Here is a 23,550-nt window from a genome sequence, read left to right as displayed (position 1 = left end):
AATAAAATATTGAAAAAATAAATACTGTAGGATCTGTGGTTAAAAAACTGTTGTACCATTTCAAAAAGGGATCATTGTTTCATCCAGTTCCTTATAGAATTTGCATGAAATGTTGAAACAAAAGTATGGGATAAGTTACATATTGACTTACAGGCTAAATCATTATTTTCGCTTGCTTACTACAAATGGGAGCTTGTTATGAACACCCATCCGTAACAGATGTCAAATATCGTGTAAAAGCATATCTTTCAGGAAGAAATATTGCACAAGTTGGTACTAAGTACAACACGGATAGCAAAGGCTCTGGTATCACTTGGACTGAGAGCTCCTTTACCGATTTGAACAAAACTCATGATGAAATTACCAATAAAAATCTAAACAGAGAATTGTGTTTGTCTGCCATGTTATTTTCAATATCAGATGATAAGGCCTTTGTTCCTGAGGCTGAGAAGGTTGGGGAGGATGATAGTGATGTTGATGCTATAGCAAAGTTGAATGGCTCAATTTTGAGGAAGAGATGGAAACAGATGGCCTCTTATATGTAAGTGGATATATTACATATAAGTTTCCACAGTATGAATTTCTTGGTATAAATGTAGAGATTGGAGACACATCTTGGATTCCAAAGGTTAGCAGAATAGAAGGAAAACTCATGAAGCCAACAAGTGAAATTTTTGAAAAGCTGAAGATAATGGGAAAGCTATTTAAGATCTTTCATGGAGAAAAATGTTTGATGCCCAGCAAAGCATCAGTTATGATTGATTGATTGATTTTAAGTTTTCAGGTATCCTGACATCTAAGGTCATTGACGATGATATTTATTTCATATAAAAATTAATAGAATATTCAATTAAAACCATAAAAATTGAATGTCATTATAGAAGATAAATAGTTTTCAGAAGACCTGCTTCTGAAATAAATCTAAAAATGCCCCTCGCATAGTAGGACACATCATTTCCAAGAATCTTGGCAAGGATGAACCTGCCATCCTCATCTTGAGCCTCAATCAGATATCTATTTCTTAAGTTACTATAATTAGGGCATTCGGTCAACAAATGCCTCCCTGTTAAAGGTACTAAACAGTCCTCGCAATACGGTTGGTGTTGGCCCTTCAGCAGAAACTTTTGTGTCAACCGAGTGTGACCAATACGGAGACAGAGTCGTCTCCCATTTTCGGGGCATCATGTTATACCTCCAAGGAGATATAATATTTGTTACTTGTCTCATTTTATTGCCATCTAGACTATCCCAGAGCTATTGCCATTTATTGCATATCAGTTTCTTGATGTTAGGTAGAAAATCATTACAGAGAATGGGAAACCTACTTGGTAGCAACTCTGATGGCGCATTCTTCGCCAGTAAATCTGCCTTCTCATTCCCAGATACACCTACATGTGCTGGGACCCAACAAAATCGAACCATTATATCTCTCCGTCCAATAATAAAATGCCAATCTAAAATCTTTAAAACTAGAGGGTTACTATATCAAAATCTTCTAGAGCTTGAAAAACACTCCTTGCATCACTAAAAATTTTAAAATTACCCTCCTTTTCCAACGCTATTTTCTCAATAGCAGTTAGTATGCCATACAGGTCGGCAGTAAATATGGAAGCTGTTAGAGGAAGTGCACCTCTACAATTAAAATCATTACTATGTACTCCAAATCCAATGCCAACATCAGATTTGGAGCCATTAGTAAATATAGAAGTCAATTCCCTATTTTCTGAAACATGTTCGATAAAAAGAGACCTGGATTCTAAGTCAGTCATATTCTTCTTAACTCCAATAAAGTATTTACAAAAAGATACCTCTGGTAATTTCCATGGAGGCGTTGATGATACCTTGAATGGAAGAACCTTAATTCTAATTATATCCAGACTGTTTAATGATTGTTTCACCCGAAAGTCATAAGGTTGAGGAGATTTTGGGTGCAATTCAAAGTATGTTCAGTGCCTTACGAGGCTTGCAGTCTGAAAGGCTACAGAATTAGGGAATCTTTGCAATCTACACCAATACTGAATAATAGAAGACATTCGGTAAAGGTCTAAAGGTAACTCTCCAGCATCAACAAGGAGACTTGGGATAGGTGAGGTTCTAAAGGCTCCTGTGGACAATCTAATGCCAGCATGATGTACTGAATCTAGTATCTTTAACTGCCTTGGGGTGGCTGAGGAGTATATTTCGCATCCATAACTAATTTTGGAAAAAATCAAGGCCTTGCATAATTTTAAAATAGTATTGCGGTCTGCCCCCCATGATGTATGGGACAATACTTTTAAAAAATTCAGAGCTTCAACACATTTAGCTTTTAATGCTTTTAGGTGAGAAACCCATGTAAGTCTACAATCAAATATCGAACCTATAAATTTAGCTTCCCCTACACATGGGATCTGTTGACCTTTAATGTATATATCTGGGTCTGGATGTGCTCCCCGGATACGACAAAAATGTACAATAATAGTTTAACTTGTCGAGAACTTAAATCCATTCATATCGGCCCACTGGATAATTTTGTCAATTGCGAGTTGTAGTTTTCTCTCAACCATTGCCATTCTAGCTCCAGCAAATGATATGGAGAGATCATCCACAAATAATGTTGAGAGAACAATCTAGGGAATGGCTGAGGATATCCCATTAATTGCTAGGGCAAACAGGGTTACAGTCAGCACACTACCCAGAGGAACTCTTTCTTCCTGACATTTACTCTGATAGAGTTTCCCCTACTCTCACTTGAAAAACTCTATGTGAAAGAAATGACTGAATAAATAGTGGCAGCTCTCCTCTCAATCCCAAGTCATGAATTGTTTTAAGTATACCATATCTCCATGTGGTATCATATGCCTTTTCAAGGTAAAAAAAGACTGTCACATGGTGCTGTTTGGAAGCAAACGCTTCACAAATAGAGGACTCAAGTCGTATCAACACATCAGTCATCTAGCGCATTTTTCTGAATCCACATTGAATGGGTGATAAAATACCCTTCTTTTCAAGGTACCTCATCAACCTTGCATTGACCATCTTCTCCATAAACATGATGTCAAGGCAATAGGTCGATAGTTTGCTGATAAAAACTTGTTCCTTACCGGATTTCAAAAAGGCTAAAATAATGGCTAGTTCCCAAACACTTGGACAACTATGGTTTGCCATATTCTATAAATAATACTTAAAATAAATAACTTTGTATTAAAATGTACATGTTTAATCATTGCATATGGAATTCCATCAGGTCCAGGGGCTGTATCGCTACAAGTGGCAAGTGCCGAATCATATTCTCTTTCAGTAAAAGGAGAGTTATATGACTCTTCCCTTCCTGTTGCAAAATTTAAAATTTTCTTTTCTTAAATGCTCCTATATTGGTAACCATGAGCTGCTACACACTTGCAAGATACATTTGAAAAATGATCGGCCAGGGCATTGCTCACATCATTTGCTTTAGTCACATACTGACCATTCACTTTCAGCACTGTTGGTGGGTTTGGGGTAAATTTGCCGGCAATCTTCTTTACTTTCCTCCATACAGAAGATGGTGGTGTTCTACTGTTAATGGAGGAAACAAAAGACACCTAGGACTGGCGTCTAGCTTCTTTCATGGCACAACAGAACTGTGCTCTACACTTTTTGTATGTTATCAAATTTTCATCAGTACAGCGTCTACGCAATCTAGTCGAGATTTTCTGGTGGCTGTGTGCAAGACTGTTAATTCTGAAGATCACCACGGGACTGGTCGGTGTTTGCATAATCCCGTGGTTTTGGGAATCAAATTAATTCCTGCTGTATGGAGAGTTCCTTTCAGTAGGTCTATGGCATCATCAATACATTCAAACTGTTCTGCACTACCCTCGATTTCACTTAGCTCACGAAATTTAACCCAGTCAGCCTTGTCAAGATTCCATCGTGGCGATCTTTGTAAAGGTGGGCCCTTGTTGGTGTTTATAATGATTGGTGCATGATCACTAGTATGCCAATCATCTAATGTCCTTCAATTGAAATCAAGAAGGCAGTTAGAGCTTGCAATTAAAAGGTCAATGCATGACAAGGTACCTGTCTGAACATGGAAGTGTGTGGGCTCTCCTGTATTAAGGAGTCCCACATCCTCATTCTCCACAATGGATGAGATAATATTGCCCCTTGTGTTTGCCAAAACATCACCCCATAAAGGATGTCTACCATTCATATCTCCCAGTAAGAGAAAAGGTTGAGGGAGTTGTTGAATGAACTCTTATAAATCATCATAAAAAATACTATCATTTGGAGGTAAGTACAGAGAGCATATTGTATATTTTCTCCCTATATCGATTTGTACAACCACTGCCTGCAGGGGTGTATGAATAGACAAAGGTATTTGAGGAACATCTCGACAAATGTACATGAGACTTCCGCCATTGCTCCCTGCTTATTGATTATATGGTGTTCTATAGCTAACATACTCTCGAGGACTAGGAGTGTTAGCATCAAGCTTACTTTCCTGTAGACATAAAATTATTGGGGAATGTTCATGAATTAGGATCTTAAGTTCTTCATATTTGGCCCTCAAACCCTGACAATTCCACAGCAAAATGGAGGAGAAATCTATGGATAAATTCTGGAAGACATCTTGGATGAGGTCTTCCCATTAGCAGTTTTTAATCTAACATTATTACCTGTAGGTTTCTTTAGAGATGGTCACGATATGTTGGGTTTTGGGTGTGTTTTTTCTTTGTGTCCTTCTGATCTATTTGTTGAGGTGGATGGTGGACCTCAACTCAAATTTCTGATTTATTCAGTTTATCTTTTGGTTCATTAGGAACATCAATAGACAAATCATCAAAAGTTATTTGATGTCATAACTTTAATGTTTCTAAAGGAGGGGGGTGAGAGCGATAGAGGTCTCTCTCTCTCTCTTTTACGATAATAGATGGTGGGATTCTAGGTTTTTGCACCTTTCCCACTACAGGTGCATCAGGTAAGTTGGTTTTAAGTGGAACCTTCATGAAATCAGGCAAGGACATGGCCTGTGAGAGGTTTGTACTAGTTATTGTAATGGGGGACGAGGGTTGTACAGAAACGGGCAATGCCTTAGTGTTAATACGCCGTGGTAAAGCCTCAGGAGGCAATATGCTTACCTCATCATTTGACATTTTATCAGATGATATATTTCTTTTTCTAGAGCTATTGGCAGTACTAAGTGGGTTTGATTTTAATGCCTTAGCATAGGTATTTGATTTATTTAATAGTCTTTTTGCATATCCCACACTTATATGTTCTAAATTCTATTTGTTGAGGGCAGCTTCCTCCAACTTATACAGTTCGCAGCTCTTGTCTGTGGATTTATGATTCGAATTGCAATTTAAGCATCTGGCTCCAAGTACACATTCTTCGTGGTAAGATTCAGAACAAAATACCCCACATTTTTTAATTTTTGCAAACTTTACAACGGGTGCCCAAATTTAAAACAATTAAAGCATTGCAGTGGTTTCTGCTTGAATGGTCTTACTTTAATCATTTGGTTTTCTATAATAATATGGAGAGGTACATCAGCATCCTGGAACTTAAGGATTATCATTGATGTACTACCTTGGACTCTGTGAACTTTCCATACATTAGGTGGACACATGGCCAGTATCTCCTCCTCTGTAAATTCACACAGATCTCGGTTAAAAACTACTTCCCTTCCGTAGCTAAAATTTAGGTGGGGTTTGACATCTAACTTAATATCATCATTAGATGTTTTTATGTTGGACAGTATTACAGACTATAAACTTGATTTGGCATGGATGAGGAAACGTATTTTTTCCAAAATGAGATATATCGCCCGGTGCAATAGTTCCTACTTTTTCTGAATCAATTTGCATAATTTTAAATAATTCGCTGTAACCCTATTTGATTCAGCTATAAGCCACATTGGTGGTCTTGGCTTTCTCTAGGAGGGCATAATTAAATCCGCGCCTTTTTCCAACCAATCGGCAGGCCTATATACATCCAAATCCTTTGGTACCTTATTGCAGAGAGCAGCCGCAACATTGAAGTTATTAGTTTTGATATCATTCATGTTACTTATTGGACTAAATGCTTCGTCATAACTACTGTAAGATATCCATGAATCCCATTTTTCATCCTTATTTCTTTTATACATTCATAGCACTCAAAAGCTTTATATAGATCATCGTAGTTTGTCTCCATTGGAATTTGGTTAACATGAAGGATTCAAAGTTTCCTCGTGATACCCAAATTACTCGATTTTGGAATATTAGTAGAATGGTCCTTTCCTGTTCCGAGGTCATCAACAGAACTTTCCCTATTCACATTATCAGAGGTTGTCAACAGTGCTGGGAGGGAGTCAGCAAATCCAGGGGATGGGGAGTCAGTATTTGAAGGGTCCATAGTTAAGGGTGGGATTTTCTTTATGTTTTTTGTTAGTTGTTTTGTTGGTTTACCCGCTAGACAATTTTAAGAAAATTTATTTGCATTCTCCACTATCGGCACAACGAGAGTATACTTCCCAGATGGTCCACTCCATACCCTACCCGAAGGATAGCACCAAAAACGATATAGAGGCACAGGTGTAAGCTAAACCCGCCTGTTAGGACCGAGACCAAGGAAATATGGATTTATCCTCCCCATATCTGTAATGATGGGCTTCCGGCCAAAGCCAAGAGTCCCACCTCAAGGATTGTATCCCCCTGGATTCCAATGACCCAACCCTTGAGAGCAGTTCCGCCAAAAAGGTCCAAACCATCTTTGGGATGGCTGAGATCATCCAATACTCTCATATATAGCTTTGATTTTGAATAACTCCAAACTGTGATCCCTACTGCCATTCATCTAAGCAGGCAGTAATAACGAATGTGGAAATATCCACGCCATTTAAATAAAATAAAAATAAATAGATAAATAAATAAATGAACATATATATATATATATATATATATATATATATATATATATATATATATATATATATATATATATATATATATATATAACTCAAGAGAAATAATACTCATAGAGTTAGGACAGCAAGACAAAAGAAAGTTGATAAAATCAGGAGAAGGTCGAAGTAATATTGAGCAGAAGAAATAGAGGAAAGGGGGAGAAATTATATTCGAACTTGGGGAGAAATTATATTCGAACTTGGGGAGAAATTATATTCGAACTCCGGGAGCAGTTTCCCCAAGTTCGAAAGTCCTCTTGCCCGTCACAATTCTTCAACAATATGAAGAAACACATGACTGCGTCAAGGCATTCTCTCGTTAAGAGGGCATCACTTATGACATATCAGGTGATATTGCAAATGTCGTATCACTTCCTAAAAATTTCACAACTTCTTTTTGTAAAATGTCGAACATTTTTCATAATTCTTATATTAAATCAAAATATGGCAAAGGAGAAGAAGGAAAAGCGTAAAATGAGGACGATGCCAAAATCAGTAAGATTACAAAACGGCTGATTTATTGTGTTAAACACAGATGTAACTTTATACCTTTTTTTTCTCTTCACCATTCCTCTTCTATGTATACCAGTAACATTCTACTATAGAATGAAAAAGATTTAATACTCTATAAGCATATATCTTTTTTTTTTTACTAGGGTATAATTACTTTTTAATAAAATTATATATAAACATCTATGATGTGTATACAAAAACCCTCAATAAAAGAAAATAATAAACATACACTTAGAGCTTCGTAAAACTCTTAAAAAAGGAACGGGTATAGCAAAATTCTCCTAAGCTGCGTGTGAAAAGACCTACTTTATCTGTAGGTCTCGGATGTTGCCGATGTGTGTGTGTAAGCCTGCGAAAATTTTAAGTGATAATAGACCTGAGTTTGTTGGATGGGAGTTTGCTTTGAGTGCACAAGAGGCGAGAATTGATTAATTGGAAAAACAAGTTAAGGAGCTTAACGCATCTGCAGCAAATTCCACCCAGACCACTGACCTCACTGATATAGTTGACAATCTATCAATGAATATTGAATCAATTAAGAAAACACTTCAAACACTGATGGTCCCAAAAACATATGCCGACAAAGTCAAGGAAAAGAATCTACTGGTAATTAAATTAACAAATGCAACAACTAAATTTACTGACAGAAAAAATGAGGTCGAAGTACACTTAAAGCCATTCCAATACTAATACGAGGTCAACCTCAAATGGAAATATAGTAAACTTTGCTAATGTGAGGATCATAGAGGAAGCAGAAAGCAAAATTCTCCAATGGTTGTCGACACTGAGACGAGGAAAATTGGGAAATTAAAACAAAAAATAATGATATGCATTGTTTACAGTGATAAAGATGAAGTAGTAAATGCCTTGATTCAAAGAAATCGTTACCTGGAACAAATCTGTGAGACTACCCACTATGTGCTGAAATGTGACCCTGAAGTTCGGAGGGCTATTCATGATAATGGGGACAAAGTTGTGTTATGATTAGGTACTTATAACATAAGTGATAGGTACCACGTGATCACCTGCTACCACTGTCAGAGGTATGGACATCTTGAAAAAGATTGCAAGTCTAAGAATGATGATAAAGTCTGCGGAAAATGTTCAGGAAAAATTCCACCAAGGAGTGTATTTAGCAAATGTCAAAGTGTATTAAACTAAACGACCAATTACTATATTGAAGAGATTTCAAAGCTTATGATTTGGAATTGAAAAGACTAGCAGAAAATACTGATCATAGATACTAAGGACGTCATAAACTGTGGCTATGTAAATATACAATCTGTGGGCAATAAAACTATTCAAATTCGAGAATTGATAAACAGGAAATATTTGAACATACTAGCATTTTCTGAAACATGGTAAAATAACTTTGACAAGGCTAGGATCACTGAAATTACACCCTGACACACACCACCTTTCACATTCCGAGAGAAATGTCTGGTGGGGGTATCGGGCTCTTCATTCATAAAAGTTACTCAAATCTCAAAATGTTAAAAAGAACTAGTGTAACAAGCATTGAATATTCAGAAATACACTTTATGCAGAAAAACAGAAAAATACCCATTGTTACAGTTTACAAACCTCCGAGAACAAATGCCAGTATCTTCTTTAAAGAATTCATTGAACTATTTCAATCTGGTCGAAGAATAAAGAAAAATATAATCCAGATATCTCAAGCACAACCAACTCCTGCTGCAGTCAAATACAATTAAGCATTAGCCCAACACATTCACCACTGCTCTAACGTATCTATTATCATTATTATTAAGTATACATGGGTAAGAGTGGCAAATGGAAGAGTAGTAGAAAGGGCATTAATGGATTATGTGTTGGTGACTAAAAGAATGTTTGGAAGATTGAAAGACGTGCACGTGTTTAGGGGTATGGCTAACGGTATGTCTGATCATTTTTTTGGTGGAAGGAAAATTAGTTGTAGCAAAAGAGTGGGGGAATAGAGTAGGTGGATGTAAAAGGGAGGTAGTGAGGATTGAAGAGCTAATAAAACCGGGGGTAAAAAGTAAATATCAGGAAAGGTTGAAAATGGCATATGATGAGGTGAGAGTAAGAGAAACTGGTAATTTAGAGGAGGAATGGAAGTTAGTAAAAGAAAATTTTGTTGGGATTGCAAGTGATGTATGTGGCAAGAAGGTTGTTGGAGGCAGCATGAGGAAGGGCAGTGAATGGTGGAATGAAGGAGTGAAGGTGAAAGTGGAAGAGAAAAAGAGGGCTTTTGAAGAATGGCTGCAGAGTAATAGTGTAGAGAAGTATGAAAAATATAGAGAGAAAAAGGTGGAAGTAAAGCGCAAGGTACGTGAGGCAAAGAGGGCAGCTGACCTGAGGTGGGGTCAGGGATTGGGTCAGTCATATGAAGAGAATAAGAAGAAGTTTTGGAAAGAAGTGAAGAGAGTAAGGAAGGCTGGCGCAAGAATTGAAGAGACAGTGAAAGATGGAAATGGAAGGTTGTTAAAAGGAGAGGAGGCAAGGAAAAGGTGGGCGGAATATTTTGAAAGTTTGCTGAATGTTGAGGATAATAGGGAGGCAAATATAACTGCTGTTCCAGGTGTTGAGGTGCCAGTGATGGGAGATGAGAATGAGAGAGAGATAACAATAGAGGAAGTGAGGAGAGCACTAGATGAAACGAGAGTAGGAAAAGCATCTGGTATGGACGGTGTGAAAGCTGAGATGTTGAAGGAAGGGGGTGTGACTGTACTTGAATGGTTGGTGAGATTGTTTAATATGTGTTTTGTGTTGTCAATGGTACCAGTAGATTGGGTTTGTGCATGTATTGTACCACTATATAAGGGTAAGGGAGATGTGCATGAGTGTTGTAATTCAAGAGGTATTAGTTTGTTGAGTGTAGTTGGAAAAGTGTATGGTAGAGTACTGATTAATAGGATTAAGGATAAAACAGAGAATGCAATCTTGGAAGTACAGGGTGGTTTTAGAAGAGGTAGGGGTTGTATGAATCAGATTTTTACAGTTAGGCAGATATGCGAGAAATATTTAGCAAAAGGTAAGGAGGTGTATGTTGCGTTTATGGATCTGGAGAAAGCATATGATAGAGTTGATAGGGAAGCAATGTGGGATGTGATGAGGTTATATGGAGTTGGTGGAAGGTTGTTGCAAGCAGTGAAAAGTTTATACAAAGGTAGTAAAGCATGTGTTAGAATAGGAAATGAAGTGAGTGATTGGTTTCCGGTGAGAGTGGGGCTGAGACAGGGATGTGTGATGTCGCCGTGGTTGTTTAACTTGTATGTTGATGGAGTGGTGAGAGAGGTGAATGCTCGAGTGCTTGGACGAGGATTAAAACTGGTAGGCGAGAATGACCATGAATGGGAGGTAAATCAGTTGTTGTTTGCGGATGATACTGTACTGGTAGCAGACACAGAACAGAAGCTTGACCGACTAGTGACAGAATTTGGAAGGGTGTGTGAGAGAAGGAAGTTGAGAGTTAATGTGGGTAAGAGTAAGGTTATGAGATGTACGAGAAGGGAAGGTGGTGCAAGGTTGAATGTCATGTTGAATGGAGAGTTACTTGAGGAGGTGGATCAGTTTAAGTACTTGGGGTCTATTGTTGCAGCAAATGGTGGAGTGGAAGCAGATGTACGTCAGAGAGTGAATGAAGGTTGCAAAGTTTTGGGGGCAGTTAAGGGAGTAGTAAAAAATAGAGGGTTGGGCGTGAATGTAAAGAGAGTTCTATATGAGAAAGTGATTGTACCAACTGTGATGTATGGATCGGAGTCGTGGGGAATGAAAGTGATGGAGAGACAGAAATTGAATGTGTTTGAGATGAAGTGTCTGAGGAGTATGGCTGGTGTATCTCGAGTAGATAGGGTTAGGAACAAAGTGGTGAGGGAGAGAACGGGTGTAAGAAATGAGTTAGCGGCTAGAGTGGATATGAATGTGTTGAGGTGGTTTGGCCATGTTGAGAGAATGGAAAATGGTTGTCTGCTAAAGAAGGTGATGAATGCAAGAGTTGAGGGGAGAAGTACAAGAGGAAGGCCGAGGTTTGGGTGGATGGATGGTGTGAAGAAAGCTCTGGGTGATAGGAGGATAGATGTGAGAGAGGCAAGAGAGCGTGCTAGAAATAGGAATGAATGGCGAGCGATTGTGACGCAGTTCCAGTAGGCCCTGCTGCTTCCTCCGGGGCCTTAGATGACCGCGGAGGTAGCAGCAGTAGGGGAGTCAGCATTATGAAGCTTCATCTGTGGTGGAAATGTGGGAGGTTGGGCTGTGGCACCCTAGCAGTACCAGCTGAACTCGGTTGAGTCCCTGATTAGGCTGAAGGAACATAGAGAGTAGAGGTCCCCTTTTTGTTTTGTTTCATTGTTGGTGTCGGCTACCCCCCAAAATTGGGGGAAGTGCCTTGGTATATAGATAGATTATTATTACTATACCAACAGTCTTTCTCACAACAATCATTACACTAACTACTTCTCTCTCTCTCTCTCTCTCTCTCTCTCTCTCTCTCTCTCTCTCTCTCTCTCTCTCTCTCTCTTTCTCTCTCTCTCTCTCTCTCTCTCTCTCTCTCAGGATTTGGCAAAACCAAAGCAAATAAAAGCAACAGAAAATTGATCCTCCACATTCCTCCCCCTTTACTTTGCGAAATCCTCACACAACACTTACCTTTTTTACATTACCCAGTCGCAATCAGGAACAGGACCTCAGCTTCGAGTAACTGACCTTCATGTACTCTCTCATTCATTGTACTATTACGATTCCTGTCTATATTCTTATCATCTGATATATCATGCACTATTCCATCTACCTCAATATCATCTGGCCCTAAATTCCCACTTATTTCTATCAACAATTCATCCATTACATTAAAACCATTTTCTACTTCAACAAAAAAATCATTCATACCACTTATCATTCTCCTATCTCTCATTCTTGCGTTCGTCATACTTTCTTTTACCTCATCTAACGAAAATCCACACACACTATAGGTTTCATTCATACTCATCCACGTTACATCTGTATTAATACATTTATCTTCCATACTTGCTCGTACATTTACACCTCTGTCATGCATATTCTGATTCCCACCAATACCTAGATATTTTCACTGTACTCGACTAACACCAATTGCTTATCTTCTAAACATAATGTCTCACACATATTAGGTTCATACTTATTAATTTTCAGCCATTTATTCATCCCATTCCCCTGAACATATCCCGGTACTTCCTTCCATTTACGCAACTGATTGTGGTGCGCTTCAACCTTTTCCACACTACCATACACACAAAATTTATCCAAAACATAACTCAACCTGCTAGAACCAACATCTATCACCTCATATGGATCTTCAAACTTATCACGAACCTTATTAACATTGATTTTTCCCTTTTCAATGACTACTTTTAACACTTTCTCTCCTTCTTTATAGCTTACAAACCTCTCATTCGCTTTCCTCCAAACATCTTTATCATTCTCGGTCACACTCAACCTCGGTCTTACTATCTTTTCAAAACGCAACACAAACTTACACGGAGACATACCTGTACTCTTGTGCACAGTCGCATTATACGGCCACAACGCGTGCTCAACATATAAATCCCAATCGTTATCACATGTACTAATCATTCGCAAAATTTCAGTCAAGGTTCTTACAATCCTTTCAGCCAAACCATTCACACTTGACATATACAGAGTCAAATACACATGTTCAATACCTCAATCTCTTAACATCTGCTCAAACTTCCATCCAGTTAACTCGGGTCCATTAACGCTTTACATTTTCGCAGGCTTATACACACATCGGCAACATCCAAGACCTACAGATAAAGTAGGTCTGTGGTCTTGTGCACAATCGCATTATACAGGCATAACGCACGCCCAACATATAAATCCCAATCGTTATTACGTGTGCTAATCATCCGCAAAATTTCAGTCAAGGTTCTTACAATCCTTTCAGCCAAACCATCCACACTTGACAAATACGGAGTCAAATACACATGTTCAATACCCCATTCTCTTAACATCTGCTCAAACTCCCATCCAACAAACTCAGATCCATTAATGCTTAACATCAACATTTTCGCAGGCTTACACACACACATCGGCAACATCCAAGACCTGCAGATAAAGTAGGTCTGTTCACGCACAGCTCAGGAGAGAAACGCTGACGTCAAGCAGGTGAAACTGACTGGCAGTTCCCTTTATTTTTTTTTTACCTGAATTTTGCTATACCCGTTCTTTTTTAAGAGTTTTACGAAGATCTAAGAGTATGATTAATATTTTCTTTAATTGAGGGTTATTGTATACACATCATAGATATTTAAACAATTTTATTAAAAAATAATTATACCCAAGTATAAAAAACGATATATGTTTATAGAGTAGTAAATCATTCCAACCTACAGTAGATAGTTACTGGTATACATAGAAGAAGAATGGTGAAAAGAAAAAAAATTGCACAATTGTGTTTAATACAATATATCAGTCATTTTGTCATCTTACTGATTTTAAACTTTTCCCCTCCTCTCCTTTGCCATGTTTTGATTTAATATACGGATTCCGAAAAATGTTCGACATCAAATTATGACTTTTTAAGGAAGTGATACATTTGCATTATTGCCTGGTAATATCATAATTGATGCTTTGCTGGGCATCAAACATTTTTCTTCACGAAAGATCTTAAATAGCTTTTCCATTATCTTTAGCTTTTCAAAAAATTCACTTGTTGGCTTCATGTGTTTTCCTTCTATTCTGCTAACCTTTGGAATCCAAAATGTGTCTGCAATCTCTACATATTTACCAAGAAATTCATATTGTGGAAACTTGTGTGCAATATATCTACTTAAATATAAGAGGCCCTCTGTTTCTATCTCTCCCTCAAAATTGATCTTTGAGCCATTCAACTTTGCTATAACATCAACATCACTATCATCCTCCCCAACCTTTTCAGCCTCAGGAAAAAAAAAGTCCTTATCATCTGAAACTGAAAATAACATGGCAGACAAACACAATTCTCTGTTTAGATTTTCATTGGTAAATTCTTCATGAGTTTTGTTCAAAACGGCCAAGGAGCTATCAGTCAAAGTGAAACCAGAGTCTTTGCTATCCGTGTAGTATTTGGTACCGACTAGTGCAATATTTCTTCCTAAAAGATATGCCTTTACACGACATTTGACATCTGTTACGGATGGGTGTTTATAATAGGCTCCCATTTGTTGTAAACAAGCGAAAAAAATTTCAAGTATATTTTGATTTAGCCTGTAAGTTAATATGTAACTCATCCCATACTTTTGTTTCAACATTTCATGCAAATTCTTTAGGGATCTAGATGAAACAATGATCCCTTTTTGAAATGGTACAACAGTTTTTTGAACCACAGACTGTCATTGATCCTGCAACTGTTATCATTTTTTTAATATTTCATTTTGATTCTATAATTCCAATCCATGCTGCGCAGAACTTTGGTGAGTTTATAAAATACTGTTGCAGTTCTGTAGAGTCTACTTAGTATTATAATCTTGAATTGTAATGTACTTCAGTCCATTTTTTTTAAAAATCACCTGTATCAGTTAAGACGATGAGAGAGAGAGAGAGAGAGAGAGAGAGAGAGAGAGAGAGAGAGAGAGAGAGAGAGAGAGAGAGAGAGAGAGAGAGAGAGAGAGAGAGAGAGAGAGAATTCAGCTTTCACTAGTGCAAAATTAACTTCATTTTATTTTGAGATAGTTTCATAATTCATTAAAATGTAACATCTTTATACAGTGTAGGAAAGCTTATATTATTGTGTACACGACTGTATTGTAACTAATCATTATTTTCTACACAGATATACTACATACAATTACCATAAAAAATGTAGATGTGTACATACAGCCAACAGAGGTACCCACATTAACCCATCGGAGATATCTACAGTAATCCATAATGCACAAGAGACACTTCATATTAACAACATTGCTGCGAAGAACTTGGTAACAGAGGTTAGTGCTCTCGACACTCAAATAGTAAATAGTACTTCTACACAAAAATATGCTGTTTCTTATTAACTTCAGTAATGTATTTATCCATGCCTCTTCCTACGTACCTGTAGCCTACGTGTGTGGTGAGTTGTCAATTGTACATTTGTGTACATATACTGTACACTGTACATAAGATTATAAACTGTGGTAGAAACCAAATAAAAACAATATTAAGTAGTATTTACTGGGTTAATCATCAGCTCGGGCACTGGCTCGTGGCAAGGGGCAGTGACATTTTAGGTTAGGAGTTAGCCCACCTTGGTGGCACATTTATTCGTGAAAATCCCCTTTTCATGCCTGTGTCTGTAACTTAACTACCACGAATAAATAGGACCGACTGTACTGTAATACAATACAGTTTTGGAGTGTTTAGTTTATCAAATTTTCTGATTCCCAATCTACTTGTCTAATTAAGTGACCAGGATTACGGCAATGCAAGGGCTTATCATTATTATTATTATCATTACTTGCTAAGCTACAACCCTAGTTGGAAAAGCAGGATGTTATAAGCCCAGGGGCCCCAATAGGGAAAACAGTCTAGTGAGGAGAGGAAACAAGGAAAAATCATTTAAGAACAGTAACATTAAAATAAATAATTCCTATATAAACTATAAAAACTATAACAAAACCAAAGAAAGAGAAATTAGATAGGATAGTGTGCCCGAATGTACCCCCAAGCAAGCAAAGAGCTTAAAATAACTGAAAAATTAGAGGCTCTTTGAGAGGCTATGAAAACTGTATTGTACAGCTAATTTTCAGACCCCTTATTGAAAGTAACACTATTAGTAACACTACTGATGCTCATGGAGGTGTAGACCCAAATGGTATTTTTCCTTTGTTTTTTATAAAGACAGCAGATTTCTTAGCTCCAAAGTTATCTGTTATTTTGCGCAAGTTAGCAAGAAGAGGAGCTTTTAGCACTTTTTGGAGAATTGGTAATGTCACTCCTCTATGTAAATGTGTTTGTGGTAGCTCAAGTCAGGAAGTTTGTATGATTGGGCTTCATTTTAGTGCTACCTTTGACCGTGTTAATCACGAGGCCCTTGTTTTCAAACTCAAACAGTTGGGAGTGGGTGGGCCGTTTCTTAGCATTATTATTGACTTTTTAAGAAATAGATCTCAAAGAGTTGTTGTTGATGGGCACCATAGTGAGTATAGGAATGTGATATCCAGGGTTCCACAGGGTAGTGTTCTTGGCCCATTACTTTTCATACTATATACACATGACATGTGGTTTGGCCTAGAAAACAAGCTTGTTGTATATGCAGATGATGCTACTCTCTTTGCATCAATTCCATCCCCTGAATGTAGATCTGGGGTTGGTGAATCCCTCAATAGAGATTTAGCTAAAATTAGTGCATGGTGCAAATTATGGGGTATGAATTTGAATCCTAACAAAACTCAAAGTATGATTGTAAGTAGGTCAAGGACGGTGGCTCCTCAACATCCGGATCTCAGTATTGATAATGTTTCTTTAAATTTGTATGACTCTTTCAAAATTTTAGGTGTGATTCTCGACAGCAAATTTACTTTTGAGAAACACATTAGATCTGTGTCTTCTTCAATTGCACAAAAAATTGGCTTATTGAGAAAGTCTTACAAGATTTTCGGTGATCAATCTATTCTGAAGAAGTGTTTTAATTCTTTCATTCTACCTTGTTTTGAGTATTGTTCTCCTGTCTGGTGTTCAGCTGCTGATTCTCATCTTAATTTGTTGGACAGAAACTTACGGTCTATTAAATTTCTTATTCCTGATCTAGATATTAATCTTTGGCACCGTCGTTCAATCAGTTCATTATGCATGTTGCATAAGATTTTTCATAACTCTGACCATCCTTTACATTCAGATCTCCCTGGACAATTCTTTCCTGTTGATAATACTAGGCAGGCAGTTAATTCTAATAGCCAGGCCTTCTCCATCATAAGGCTCAATACTACACAGTATTCTATAAGTTTTATTCCAGCTGTTACCAAGTTGTGGAATGATCTTCCTAATCGGGTAGTTGAATCAGTAGAACTTCAAGAGTTCAAAGTTGGTGCAAATGTTTTTATGTTGACCAGGTCAACATGAGTCTTTTTATAGTTTATATGTGACATATCTGTTTTTGACGTTGTTAATAGTTTATATAAGACATATCTGTTTTGACGTTGTTACTGCTTTTAGAATGATATACTGTATTGTTAATTTATTGTCATCATTTATTTATTTCCTTATTTCCTTTCCTCACTGGGCTATTTTTCCCTATTTGAGTCCTTGGGCTTATAGCATCTTGCTTTTCCAACTAGGGTTGTAGCTTGGCTAGTAATAATAATAATAGTACGAGGTAGTAGGATGGCAGGGCACCAGCCACCCGTTGAGATATTACTGCTAGAAAGTGATTGGGTCCTTTGACTGGCCAGACAGTACTACACTGGATCCCTCTCTCTGGTTACAGCTTATTTTTCCTTTGTCTACTCATACACCAAATAGTTTGGCCTATTCTTTCCACATTCTCCTCTGTCCCCATACACCTGATAACACTGAGATTACCAAACAATTCATCTTTGCTCAAAGGGGTAACTACTGCCCTGTAACTGTTCAGTGGCTATATTTCCTCATGGTAAGGGTAAAGGAGACTTTTTAGCTATGGTAAGCAGATCTTCTAAGAAAATGACACTCCAAAATTAAACCATTGTTCTTTAGTTTTGGATAGTGCCATAGCTGACCAGGCTGACGTGAGTCCTTTTTATAGTTTATATGTGACATGTCTGGTTTTCACGTTGTTAATAGTTTATACAGGACATATCTGTTTTGACGCTGTTACTGATTTTAGAATGATATATTGTTAATTTATTCTCATCATTTACTTATTTCGTTACCTCCTTTCCTCACTGGGCTATTTTTCCCTATTGGAGCCTTTGAGCTTATAGCATCTTGCTTTTCCAACAAAGGTTGTAGCTTGGCTAGTAATAATAACAATAGTACGAGGGAGTAGGATGGCTAAGGCACCAGCCACCCGTTGAGATATTACCACTAGAAAGTTACTGGGTCCTTTGACTGGCCAGACAGTACTACACTGGATCCCTCTCTCTAGTTACAGCTAATTTTTCCTTTGTCTACTCATACACCAAATAGTTTGGCCCATGCTTTCCACATTCTCCTCTGTCCCCATACACCTGATAACACTGAGATTACCAAACAATTCATCTTTACTCACAGGGGTAACTACTGCCCTGTAACTGTTCAGTGGCTATATTTCCTCTTGGTAAGGGTAAAGGAGACTTTTTAGCTATGGTAAGCAGCTCTTCTAGGAAAATGACACTCCAAAATTAAACCATTGTTCTCTAGTTTTGGATAGTGTCATAACCTTTGTACCATTATCTTAGGTTATTAGACTTCTCTTGCTTGATGGTACAGTTGGGCACACTATTCTATCTTATATTGCTTCCTCTGTTTTTTTTTTAAGTTGTTTTCATTTATATATGAAAGATCTACCTTAAGGTTGTTACTATTCTAAAAACTTTTTATATAATTGAGTAATACTTCCATTGAGGTTTATTTATTTCCTTTTTTTTCTTTTCCTTACTGGGTCATTTTTCCTTGTTGTAGCCCTTGAGCTTATATCATTCTGCTTCTCCAACTAGGGTTATAGCTTGAACAATAATAATGATAATAACAATAATAATAATAATAACAATAACAATAATAATAATAGAAAGTAGCAGGTCCTACTCGGGATGGATATTGTTTATGAGACAGGCTTTGTCCCTCGTTGATGTCCCCCACTATCATGCAGTTAACTGTAATGTTTCTATATTTAACAGCATATTTAAGAAGGCTATACGATAGCAGTGTTTTTTAAAAGGAGATAAAACCATTAAATTTGGCAGAAACATGAAAACTATGTTTCACATCAATCCCCAAAATTTGGATATGTTAATTATTGTAGGAACAATTTACTCCACTGCCATAAATAACAATTCAACCCATACAGAAAAAAATATTTTCTGTGGCGTTTCTATGGCAGATATCAACATGAAACTTGGTATGGACAAATTGAATATCCATTACATAAATTCCATTTAGATAAGTGAAGTATTCTACGAGTAATTTACGGCGCCACCGAAAATCGGCTTACTGCGGATATCGAAAAAACGTATTTTGACAGGAAAAATCGATTTATGGGTGGTACAGCCATGTCGTCCTGATGGCGGTTCCTCAAAGGCAGCTTTCTACTTGGGATATTTCTGCAAGTGATATACCAGAGAATTTTACTTGCAGAGGTATCACGAAGTTCTAACCTCTGGAGCGAATATTCCGAGAGATATTGTGTAAACACCAGGGACATTTTAAAATAAGCCATGACTATCCTTCCCCAAACAGAGTTAACCTGGTCTCGAAGGATATGGTATAGGATTGGATACGTGGGTGAGAGAGCTGTTACAACTCCCGATTAGTGTGCTACAACTAACACGTTTCCTATAAAATCATTTCAGAAGCAGCCATCGTATAATGCAAGGCCTCACACTGAGAATTGGGAAGGGATGAAAAGTAACGGGCTTGCCATCAGGACGACATGGCTATCTCATCCAAAAAAAGATTTTTCCTATGTCAAAATCTGTTTTTGGGCTCGAGCCATGTAGTCATGATGGAAGTATACCCGAGAATTATTATTCTCGGTTGTGGCCAAGAGAGTTTTAACCCTTTAACCCCTCACAAACATACTAGCACTTCCTCTAGCATTGGGAACTAGGGTACCAAGCTACGAGCACAAGTGATATGTTTGTAAAATAAGTAGGAGCCAAGGAATTCAATAGCACAGTAGCACTCACTGTGAATACGATCTTTGTCTCCAGTAGTCCATCAGACCGAAGTCTAAAAAAGGAGGGTTGAAATATTTGAGGTACACAGCTTTTATTTTGAACAGTAGGTCCAATGAAAAGAAATGTAAAAAAATCAGTAATTTTCTATTATTTCCAAAGATACATAAATGGTACAGTAATCTCCGCAACATTATATATATTATGAAATGTGCAAAAAAATCGAAGTTTTCAGACCCTAATATTATGTAACAGAGTAGTGAAATAGTAACACTCATAAGAAAATATCACCTTTGACTGTTTACAATTATAAAATGGTACATTAAAAAGAACATTATTACCCTTGCACAATAAATACTGAGAAGTCCCAATTATACAGTCCATTTGAGTCCATGCACAACACTTAAGAAGCTGGTTTAATCAGGCTACCAGCAGCCACAAAAATAAGCCTGTATGCCTTCAAAGGACATGGATTGGAAAAAGTTTAAGGAAGATTAAACTTTTCTAGGGTCATGGCCCGATACCATAATATCTGATGAAATAGTTGTTCCAGAGAATGATTAGATCCTGTCATCCCTCCTTTAAAAAGTTGACTGCCCTTAAAGGCCCAACTCTTAAACAGGTAGGCCTTAAGGCATTACACGGGGCACAGAGAAGGATCCTCCTGTAGTATATCAATCTTCCATGGCACCCAGCATTTCGTGGAAAGTTCGTTTTTCGCCAAAAATGCAGGGCCTGGGTAAAGATTTACCTTCCCGGATTTGAGAAGTCGATGTGGCCATAATCCCTTGAAAGTGCTACAATCTCACTGAATTAGCACCAGAAGCCATAGCAAGCAAAAAGACTGACTTTTGAGTTAGATCCCTCAGAGAGGTAGTGTCCTTAACTATTAAGGACAAGCGCTAAACTTTATCCAATGACCATGAGATAGCCATGGGAGGAGCATTTGGTTTCAATTTCGCACAAGCCTTCGGGATCTTATTGATCAGCTTGCTACTGAGTTCAATATCAAAAGCATAATGGGTCTAGTTTGTGCCAGCTTACGTGAGGCGACTGTTGTAATGGCCAGACCTTGATAATGTAAGGAAATAAAGAAAAAAATACAGAAGACATTGTAATAGAAGATGTCTGATGACTTTTCACGAATGCAACCCATTTTTTCCAGGAAGATAAATATTGTTGTTTCCAGTATTGGACTTGTATTCTTCTATGAAATCAATTCTCTCCTTCGCAACTCTGAACTTTCTTTGAGACGATAGGGCGAGATAATCATGAGCTGAAGGGTTTTCGTTATCCAAGAGGAAGCGAAAACGGTCGTCTGTTGAACATCCTGGGATAGCACTGGAGATGGTAGAAAGACCTGGAGAGGTTTGAGTTCTGGGACAAGAGGATAGCAATTGCTCTTCAGCCACTTGGGAATCACTAGAGCCGCTTCTCCCTTGAAAGTCCGCTGCTTGATCAGGACTTTCATTGGGAGGTTGAATGATGGAAATAGGTAGATGTTAGACCACTGGTTCCAATCCAGGGACATCGCATGCGTTCCTGTCTCTTCCGGAACTAAATTTGGTGCTATAAAATGGGGGAGCTTCTTGTTGAAGCTCGTCGGAAAGAGATCTATATGCAGTTCTGGGACTTACTCTGGGATGAAACATTGTGGTTTTGCGTCAAGACACCATTCCGTTTCCAGAGGCCTGGATCTTGACAGGTCGTCTGCTGTGAAATTGCGAACCCCTTCGAAGTGAACTGCTGAGAGATGCCAATTCCTCCACTTTGCTAAAGTGAGGATGGCTAGAATAACATGGTTGATCTGAGGAGACCTGGAGCCCTGTCTCTTGACACAGTAGACTATCTTCCTATTGTCAATGACTAATTTGATGTGTGATTTCGTCTTAGGGTTCACACTCTTTAGAATCAGAATCACTACCCTAGGACAACAGTAAAAAACTATCCAATACTCCCAGAAGGACTGCAGCTCCCCGCTATGACGCATCAATAGCATGTGCGGATGGGCAGCCTCACAAAACCAGTCAGGTTAGGTGAAAGAAGGGGATGGTGCACAAGTACATACGAGTCATGGCCACTGGCCAGGGTACAGTTAGCCTAAGTCAAGAGTGATAAAATATGCATATACAAACACTAGTAAAAAGGGGGGAGGATACCCCATAATCATACCACAATTGTAAAAGAATATAAAACATATTCTTACAATCAAATGACTAAATAACAAAGTATTTACGAGCGATTTGGATACATGAGGCGCCGGTGCCGACTGCGCGCCAGCCACAGGCAATAAAATGTATACACATCAAATACAAACAGGGTGGAGACTGGAAATTCTTCATCACACAAAAAAAGGGTAATTAACTTAGTTGATAAGAAAGAAGCTGAAGCATCCATGATCGCAAAATATATAAAAAAGTTACGAAAACACGCAGAAAAAACTCCAAGCAACCGTCAAGATGTCATCAGCAAAAAGGAATGGATTTACAGGAAACGTGTTCGTTACAGCACACTGGGATCGGGAGTTATAACGGCTGTTTCGCCCACGTATCCAAATCTATCCCATATCCTTCGAGACAAGGTTAACTCTAGTCGTATAAGGATAGCCGTGGCTTGTTTTAAACACGTCCCTGGTGTATACACGTCATCTCTCTGGATATTCGCTCCGGAGGTAAGAACTCCGTGATATCTCTACCGGTAAAATTATCTGGTATATCCCTCGCAGAAATATCCCAAGTAGAAAGCTGCCTTTGAGGAACTCCCATCAGGACGACATGGCTCAAGCCCAAAAATTGCTACTTTGACTTTGCTATGGCAAGTATCAATACGAAAATTGGTATGAATATAGTTCACATAGCACCCATCAAACCTAGTAAAAATCATTTAGATATCTGTAAAATGCTAAGAGTAGTTTGCTCTTCCTCACAGATTTTTTAGCTCAAATCGTCACTTACGAACACAAGTGACAGCCAGGGTATGCCTATAGCAGGTATGAACATGAAAATTGTCAGAAACAAAGCTTATATATATCTGAATAATCCTTTAAAATTTCATTTGAAAATATTTATTGGTAGCCTATAGGAGTTATTGACCCCGACCCCTAAAAAATATCAGCTGCTCCCCCCACCTCGGTGATAATAATAAAAGGGAATGACTGGGCTATGAGTTGTTTGAGTTTTGTTTGCAAAAATTCTGGCTTTTAATAAAAGGTCACTCACTTCGTTCCTGACAATAATAATAATAATAATAATAATAATAATAATAATACCTCCTGGAATATGAGGTTAGGGTTGGCTATCAGGCAATTATGATAATAATTACTGCTTTTAAGAGATTTACTGGCCT

The 23,550-nt window shown here is 37.9% G+C and overlaps 1 protein-coding gene across 2 annotated transcripts in view; it reads right to left on the bottom strand.

The window, feature by feature from the left end:
• Positions 1-23,550, bottom strand: part of LOC137637386 (protein cereblon-like) — an 839,981-nt gene that overhangs the window by 164,567 nt on the left and 651,864 nt on the right. The window lies entirely within an intron of this gene.

The sequence above is a fragment of the Palaemon carinicauda genome, unplaced genomic scaffold, assembly GCF_036898095.1.
Source record: "Palaemon carinicauda isolate YSFRI2023 unplaced genomic scaffold, ASM3689809v2 scaffold7, whole genome shotgun sequence".
In the NCBI taxonomy this organism is placed as follows: domain Eukaryota; kingdom Metazoa; phylum Arthropoda; class Malacostraca; order Decapoda; family Palaemonidae; genus Palaemon; species Palaemon carinicauda.
The sequence above is the reverse complement of the archived record's forward strand: the minus strand, read 5'-3'. Positions and strand labels throughout refer to the sequence as shown.